Source organism: Salvia miltiorrhiza, chromosome 8, assembly GCF_028751815.1.
Source record: "Salvia miltiorrhiza cultivar Shanhuang (shh) chromosome 8, IMPLAD_Smil_shh, whole genome shotgun sequence".
NCBI lineage: Eukaryota > Viridiplantae > Streptophyta > Magnoliopsida > Lamiales > Lamiaceae > Salvia > Salvia miltiorrhiza.
The window spans coordinates 33,335,461-33,344,732 of record NC_080394.1 but is presented as its reverse complement, the minus strand read 5'-3'; the positions used below and the strand labels follow the sequence as shown (position 1 = coordinate 33,344,732).

General features: G+C 40.3%; 1 pseudogene; it reads left to right on the top strand.

Moving 5' to 3' along the window:
* Positions 1–267: 267 nt before the first annotated feature.
* Positions 268–9,272, top strand: LOC130998357 (uncharacterized; annotated as a pseudogene).

The following is a 9,272-nucleotide window of genomic DNA, read 5'->3' as shown; positions in this document are numbered from 1 at the left end:
AATAGAATATAAGACATGGATTAAAACAAATAGAATTTAAATTACACTGTGTCATCCGGCGAGCCACGTCACATTTCTGGTGATCGAAAAATAGATGCGGGATATATTTGGTAAAACCCTGATTCTTTGAGGGTTTAGAGAGCATTTCAAAACTTACAGGGTATTTTTGATAAAGCAGGAATAGTTCAAGGTTTAATATGATATTTACCCTTTTACATACTAACTTTGGCACTTGGGTTAATAAGGGTCAAGTCATGTAAGTCAAAGATGGAGACTGATAAAGCAATTAAAGAAAGTAATGATAGAAGGTTGAAGGCAAAGTACAACAATGCCATCTATGTTATTCAAGGGCTCTTGCCCTTTACTCGTATGCTCTTGTTTCCCATGATTCTCCATATCGAAATTTTGGAAGTTTCTTGTGTATCTATTCATTCCAAGCTGGTTATTCTTATATGACCATGAGTCTGTCTTTATGTTTATCAATTATCATTATGTAGTTTGATAGTACATGCTTCGTCATAATAAAGATAGTTCATGTGGCAAAGAATCCAGTGACATCCGAGTTTAAAATGAGCTACTTTTATCTATTACTAATCCTTGCAGTTTTTCCCATCGACATTTTGAAACTGTTCAAAAATTATATCTTGGGGTTATCTTTTATTTTAAGGGGTGTCTCAACCCAAAAAAAGTTTCCACTGATGATTTTGTTTGTAGTTAGGTTTGGGGCTGGCTATGGCTATGTTTCATAAGAGGTTTTGTTATATCATATGTGAACTATCATAAATACCCCTACATGCTAAGACTTGAAATAATGGATATTTTCCGGATAAGGATACTAAAGTACTCCAACTGAAACACACTTTCACATAAGTATATTTAAGACTGTGATGGTAGATTACTTAATCTTTAAAGGATAAACTTTGTACAAAAAAACACTCTGACTTTGCTTCTTAAGAAAAACCTAAGTGATTAGGAGACTAGTAATGATAATCTCAAATTTGTACAAGTGGCAGTAATGAAAGAAGCCTAGAAATTAAAAAAAAAATGTTCTCTTATAGTTTAACAATGACTTTTAAGTTTTAACTGTCTTAGACTCTTAAATAGATTCAGTACTGAATAATTTCATTGACAGTGTTGAAGAGGTTGCCTTAAGCTTCAATGGAGGAAAAGATTCAACTGTAAGTCACACTTTTTTCCCTAATAAAATCCTAAGCTGCATTTGGAGAGAAGGATGAAAATCCAGTAAAGTCCATTGGTTGATTATTTTTTTAATGCGTTTAGAATCCATAATTATGAGTTCAAAATATTTCTTGAGTGGTTGTGATGAGTTTGAAATGATATGTAGTCATTTGGAGTCCTTTTACCAATTCATCTGCACAAATTCAACCTTAAGACGTTTATTGTCATTAATACTAAACATATAATAGCATAGATGTCTCTTTTTTTAGGTTCTGTTGCACTTTATTAGGGCTGGCTATTATTTGCATATGGCTGGGGGAAATCTGTCCTTTGGGATCTTGAAGATGCTGAAACCACATTGCCAATAAGGACAATTTATTTTGAGAGCCCAACTGTTTTCCATGAAATCAATTCATTCACTTATAAAACAGCTTCTATGTATGTGATCTCTTTCTCTCTCTCTCTCTATATATATATATATATATATGTGTGTGTGTGTGTGTGTGTGTGTGTTCTTCTTCCTTACATTCAGTTATTATGGAAGTAAAAGTAAGTTGTATAAACTTGCATGGCACAATCTAATATATTTCTTTTTATTCTCTTGCAATTGGAATGCATGATATTTTCTTACCAACCTTGGCAGTTGCAAATTGCAAATGTTCATTATCTGCTTAGATTTTAAATCTGTCTTGGAGGCTCTTTTAAAAGCTAAACCCATTTCAAATTTGGCTTGGTGACCCCCTCCCCCTACGACAGTATGTGTTCAACTTTATCCCTGCATAAATTTCAACTATGCATGAATAGTTTGGAATAACATAATTGAATTTATAAAAATTAACTTGACGCAATCTTTCAGGTAGGGTAAGAGCAGCTCTCCCCTAGCTCACCCGGTTGGCCGCCATTCATGAGAGTGAATCCCATCTTGGATTGGTCATACAGGTTGGTCCTCTATTTTGATGTTATATTATGTATTTGTTTTTGTTTAATATGTCTTTATTTTTTTAATGATAAATTTATCATGAGATTTGTAGTTATAAAAGATCTCTGTGTTAGTGGAAGAATTTTGCATCATATAACGACATTGTTTCAAAACATTTGCTAATCCTTTTCAACTCAATACTTCAGTTCAGATAAAAATAGATGTACCTGGTAGTTAGAGCATACTCTTTTTCTTTATCCTTGTTTTAAGAGGATTCAAAATGTATGAATCTAGTTCCTTCAACCATAAGTCGGTTATCAAGAACATGAAGAAACGTGTATATCAAACTATTCATAAGCAAAAATAGATTATTCAGATACAATATTGTTGCATTTGATGGTGTGTTTCTTTTACATCTGTTACACATACAAGCACATAAAGCTTGGATACATAAAAGAAGTTTAGGTAAAGGTGATTTGTGGTTTATATTACTTAGAATGCATGGCTTTCTTAAGTTTAATTATCTTCTGGAAATTACTTGTTCATTTTGGGAGGAAGCTACCCAAAGATCATGCTTAAAATTGAGTACTTATTTTGTTTGTAGGATGAACAACTTCTTGTTCCCAGTTACTGCCTAAATTGTATTTCTTACCTTAAACTATTTGTTCTGTAGAGATGTTTGGCCTTTTCTCTTGACTTGCAAGGTCTCATACTGCAACATTTATGATCAAGGGTAATTCATTGTTAGGCCTTCGAGCTAGTTTGAAGTTACTGAGAAGAATACTAGTTTTTAGTAGCTTGCATGCATCTTTTGAATCTTTGGTTAAAATGCTAGTATCTTTCTAGCCTTTTCTATTCTCTCCATGGTTTTGGTCTGGTGAAACGAGAAACCAACACCTAAACTAGAAAGCAGTAAACGAGTAGTAAACGACACCGGATTTACGTGGTTCGGTCGAGAAGACCTACGTCCACGGGGATTTGGGGGTTTTTCACTATAATCGAGAGAATGCTTTACAGTTTACAAGTTGTGAATGAATAATGAGATGATCCCCCTCTAACCCACTACTAAGTCTCTATTTATAAGCATGTAAATAAGCCTTAGGGCCTCAAGCCCATTCCCTAAGATAATTGGGCTTAAGCCCCTTTAATACATTGACCTTGGTCTGAGTCGCCTATGCTTGCTTGACTACGCCGGAAGCTCTATTATTTCTTTTATTATCCCAAGTCTTCAATTAAACCTGCAATGATTAGCTTAATAATAATAATACTAATCATAAGCATAAATAGAAATGTTCCCATTATATAGTGCACAGCGCTGGTGCATATTTCAGTCCTCATCAGCTACTCCCCCCCTGGTCTGGTTGAACCGGGTATTCTTCGTGTTCAGCCAGTCAAGTATTGTTAAAGCCAGCGCTGTGCTGTTTTCCTTAATCCCTGCAAATCATGAAGACATAAGAGTTTTAATATTATAAGAAAGCATAGATAAGCATTTTCCCCTTGACTTTGGAATTGTAGTCCAAATTAGATTTCCTTCTTGTTTATTCAATGTTGACAAAGATAAATAATTTCCATTTCTTTGGGCGCATAAGAAGACCAGCGCTGAGAATACCCCATATTGAATACTTTGCATAGATAAGCAATATAAATGCTTTGTGTTGGATGAATCAGAAGACCGTTGCAAGAATACCCGAATAACATAGGAAGACCCATGTTGAAGTTGAGAAATATGATACTTTGATCATATGAGAAAACCCGTCATAAATATTTGTCGAGTCTGAACAATATACCATGTTGTTGAGCGCGTGAGAAATCCAGCGCGTGAGAAGACTAATAGATAACAGTAGCACGCCAAAAGGCGGCTTCTTTCTCGCTGAGCAGCGATTAAAATAGATCAAAGCAGCCCATAGAGCAAAGGCGCAAAACAGTGTAGCCCATAGAGTAGAGCAGAGAAATACCCGGTCAGAGCAGAGAAATTCCTATCAGATCAGAGAAATGCTCGTCAGAGCAGCCCGGTCAGAGCAGAGAAATACCCTTTCAGAGCAGAGAAATGTCCCTCAGAGCAGCCCGGTCAGAGCAGAGAAATGCCCTTTCAGAGCAGAGAAATGCCCCTCAGAGCAGCCCGGTCAGAGCAGAGAAATGCCTTTTCAGAGCAGAGAAATGTCCCTCAGAGCAGCCCGGTCAGAGCAGAGAAATGCCCTTTCAGAGCAGAGAAATGTCCCTCAGAGCAGCCCGGTCAGAGCAGAGAAATGCCCTTTCAGAGCAGAGAAATGTCCCTCAGAGCAGCCCGGTCAGAGCAGAGAAATGCCCTTTCAGAGCAGAGAAATGTCCCTCAGAGCAGCCCGGTCAGAGCAGAGAAATGCCCTTTCAGAACAGAGAAATGCCCGTCAGAGCATTGAAATCCCGGCAGAGGATTGAAATCCCGGCAGAGCATTGAAATCCCGACAGGGGATTGAAATCCCAGCAGAGGATTGAAATCCCGGCAGAGGATTGAAATCCCGACAGAGCATTGAAATCCCGGCAGTGGATTGAAATCCCGGCAGAGGATTGAAATCCCGACAGAGCATTGAAATCTCGGGAGAGCATTGAAATCCCGGCAGAGGATTGGGCTCACGGACGGTAGCAGAGCATTGGGGTCACGGACGGCGGCGGAGCATTGGGATCACTGCAGAGCAGTGAAATCACGGTAGAGCAGTGAAATCCCGGCAGAGCATTCCTCAGCTGCTTCCCTCCTTTGTATGCATTCCTTTGCTGCTTCCCCTTGCTGCTTCCCTTCGTTGTTTCCCTTTGCTGCTTCCCCTCCAAGCTTGAACACTCTGCGCGGAGCATGGAGGACCCGGGGGGTGCAACCAACTTTCGCGGCTTACGATTAAGAGAACACCCTGCACGGAGCATGGAAGACCCGGGGGGTGCAACCAACTTTCGTGGCTTACGGTTAAGAGAACACCCTACACGGAGCATGGAGGGCCCGGATGGCACAACCAACTTTCGTGGCTTACGGTTAAGAGAACACCCTGCACGGAGCATGGAGGGCCCGAATGGCACAACCAACTTTCGTGGCTTACGGTTAAGAGAACACCCTGCACGGAGCATGGAGGGCCCGGATGGCACAACCAACTTTCGTGGCTTACGGTTAAGAGAACACCCTGCACGGAGCATGGAGGGCCCGGATGGCACAACCAACTTTCGTGGCTTACGGTTAAGAGAACACCCTGCACGGAGCATGGAGGGCCCGGATGGCACAACCAACTTTCGTGGCTTACGGTTATGAGAACACCCTGCACGGAGCATGGAGGGCCCGGATGGCACAACCAACTTTCGTGGCTTACGGTTAAGTAGTAACCTCTGCGCGGAGCATGGAAGGCTCGGATGCGCGACCAACTTTCGCAGCTTACGAGCGCTTCCCTCCCTCTGCGCGGAGCATGGAAGGCCCGGGTGGCACAACCAACTTTCGCGGCTTACGAGCGCTTCCCTCCCTCTGCGCGGAGCATGGAAGGCCCGGGTGGCACAACCAACTTTCGCGGCTTACGAGCGCTTCCCTCTCTCTGCGCGGAGCATGGAAGGCCTGGGTGGCACAACCAACTTTCGCGGCTTACGAGCGCTTCCCTCTCTCTGCGCGGAGCATGGAAGGCCCGGGTGGCACAACCAACTTTCGCGGCTTACGATAGCATCCCTCAGCTTTTCCCTTGACTTGCTTAAAAGCAATTTTGAATTTGTAAATTGGGGACTACGGGTATACACCCTACTCCCCCCTCTGGTGACATGTGCAATGCCCTGCATGAACATGTTAAGTGTGTGTGTGTTTGGTGCTCATGCTTGTGATGATTGTGAGAGAGTTAGCATAACTACAGTTCCCAAGTAACATAATTCAAGTTGCATTTCAAGCCCTAGCACATATGCAGAAGGTGTGCAGCTTCGTTTATTAATAATGTCATATTGCAAGTCTAAGCACATATGCAGAAGTTGTGCAACTTCCAAGATGATGTTGTGATTACATAAATCCCAGCATAGATCATATAAGTCATGGTTTTGCCCAAGTAAAGAAGTAGAAAATTTCTCAAATCCCTGTCATGCTTACATGCTTCCACGAGATAAAGTTCAGCGAAGTACCTGAATTACCACTTACAAGTGGATTAGCTTTTCGTGTTATGATGATTACCATACTTGTTCAAGTTTTTTCCCAAAGCTGTTTATCATGTGCTGTAAAAACTCTTGAACGAGAATATTAGTAAAATATGAGAGCCACTTGAGACAGGGCTGTAAAGAGAATTCGAACCCTAGATTATATAATCCATTGCCACAACTTGATTCCCATATTCATATACCGATGAATTCATTCAAATTTTCAAATCCCATCAAAGATCATATAAATCATGATTTTGCCCAAGTGATAAAATATCCCATTGATAGAGTTCAGCGAAGTACCTGAATTACCACTTACTAGTGGGTTACCCTGTTTACATTATGGTATTTACCATATTTGTTCAAATCATTCCCCAAATTTGCTTATCCTTGCTTTTACTGAGCAACAACGCTGTTCTAAACATTTATTCCACCGATTAAAAGTTGTAAGAATCCCCAAAAATGACATATAAATTAGAATATTTATGTCCCAATGGCTGAAATCCAGCATCCTGAAATCATGACTCTCAAAGAGAAAGTAAAACGGATAAACAATAATTATTTGTCAGTGCAAATGATATGAAACCACAAATTCCCTAATGTCCTTAACCCAAAAACCCATATCACGATTAGTCTCTTTTTTGTGAGTATGTTCAGCAGCCATGTTTTAACGCTATAACATTCCCCAAAAGTGGAGCTAAGGACCCGAGCAAGTAACTAGTGGAGCTGGCATCTGTCCCCTTATGTCAAGAGCTCCCATGAATAAACCATATTTGGCTCGGCTAGGCAATCGTAGTGTTCTCAACAGCAAACAAATGTTGAAATACCCGTCTTGATGACCCTGAACTCCCAATGCAAAATCAGGGCTAAGTTAGTCCAGCAAAATGACATATTTAATCCCCAAAATCAACACAAAAGTCATAGCTAAATCAATCCCAAGTTCGGAGCTATATTATGGCAATATCAAGTCCCAAAAACCATAATAGCATCATAGCCGTATCAAGATTACAAATAAAGTAAAAGCACAATAATACCAAGCTCAAAAATCCCAAGAACCAGCACAGGGCAAATGATGAATTTAAAAAGGCCAATCGCTACACAATCAAGGTAGTGTACAATAGAAAAGCTACTGAAATATCCTGATCATTTTGCTATCCCTCTAGACACAGTAGAAATTAATGGGCTAAGTTCAATATGAATGAAATTCGTATTTGTTTTCAATCACTATAACCCCACAAGTGACAACGTGAATCTCGACACAAATCTTTGAATCTTTAAAATCAAGAACACGCAGTAGGCATCTTAATATCTCAAACATTTAGCCAAACTTATATGTTCTCCAGATAAACATTTTCAAAAGTAACAATGAAATTAGCAGATCGTAGAAGGGAATGATCGCAGACATAATTTCAGTTCTCATCTCCCTAATGCAGTTCAAAGGGTGATAACATATAGAGAGATGAACAAATATCTTAGCTTTGGTATTCATTTCTTCTCGAGGCCCAGATCATCATTTGGGGGGTCTCCAATGGAGCCCTCTTCGAGATTTTGCGGTGTGGAGGAGGCTCGATATACAGACGGACCTGTTTCGAACCAGGAAGCGGACGGCGGCTCTGCTGATTTTGAGAGAGGGAGACTAGTTCGACTGGAGAGGGTGAAAGATGGGTTGATTCCAAATGTTTGCACGACAGAAGGCTTTGGAGTTCAGGGAAGAGCAGCCATTATTTGATCGGTGACTCCGATTGGAGATGGCGGCGGGCGTTTGCCGGATTTTCAGAGAGAACCACGATGTGGATTTGAGGGGAAATTTTTCTGGTGTTTTACGAGAGAGAGAAATAATGACGATGGTAGGCTGGATTTCATATTTGGGTGCCGGATTTTCGCCGGAGAACCTAGTGAGCAGCGATTTAGGCTGGAATAAAGGGAATTTGTGGAGATTGGGGTCTTTTCTTTGAGGATTTCAGATTTTCGCTTCTGGATCGATTTTTTTGGGGGATTTGCTGAGGAAATCGGGAAGTGATCAGTTTTTGGGGAACTGAAATGGGTGAACCTCGATTTTTCGAAGGAGGTCATCGGTGGTATTGGCAGGATGTTTTCATTTTTTGTGAAGGAGGTTTACCTCTGTTTCAGTGGCTGATATCGCCGGAAAAGTGACAGAATAGATCGGAGAAGATGAATTGTATTTTTTTTTTTCTTTCGATGAACAGTAACTTCGATGAACAGTGAATCTCACGCCTTAGCTCGATTTTCCCACAGACGGCGCCAGTTGGTGAAACGAGAAACCAACACCTAAACTAGAAAGCAGTAAACGACACCGGATTTACGTGGTTCGGTCGAGAAGACCTACGTCCACGGGGATTTGGGGGTTTTTCACTATAATCGAGAGAATGCTTTTACAATTTACAAGTTGTGAATGAATAATGAGATGATCCCCCTCTAACCCACTACTAAGTCTCTATTTATAAGCATGTAAATAAGCCTTAGGCCCTCAAGCCCATTCCCTAAGATAATTGGGCTTAAGCCCCTTTAATACATTGACCTTGGTCTGAGTCGCCTATGCTTGCTTGACTACGCCGGAAGCTCTATTATTTCTTTTATTATCCCAAGTCTTCAATTAAACCTGCAATGATTAGCTTAATAATAATAATACTAATCATAAGCATAAATAGAAATGTTCCCATTATATAGTGCACAACGCTGGTGCATATTTCAGTCCTCATCATGGTCTTATTTGATTTTTTAGTTCATTGTATTCTGCTCTGTTCTCAAAATAGTTTGTGTTATTTGTTCGCATTTTCTTTTGTTACCATTTTTTTTCCTTTTTATGTATCTTATACTGCTCTAATTATTTTTCTATAACTTTTTCTGCAGTTACACTTCAATTGGTAGCATTCATAATACAGTTCCTAATGCATTGTTGTCCCTGAGCAAATCCAGCAGCAGTGAAGATAGATTCAAACTTGCTTATATGCTTTGTGATGGAAGATGGGAAAAAGCTGGGAGAAAGCTAAAATTTTCATATCTCAGCCATCATCTGTTGTTGATAATGGCATGA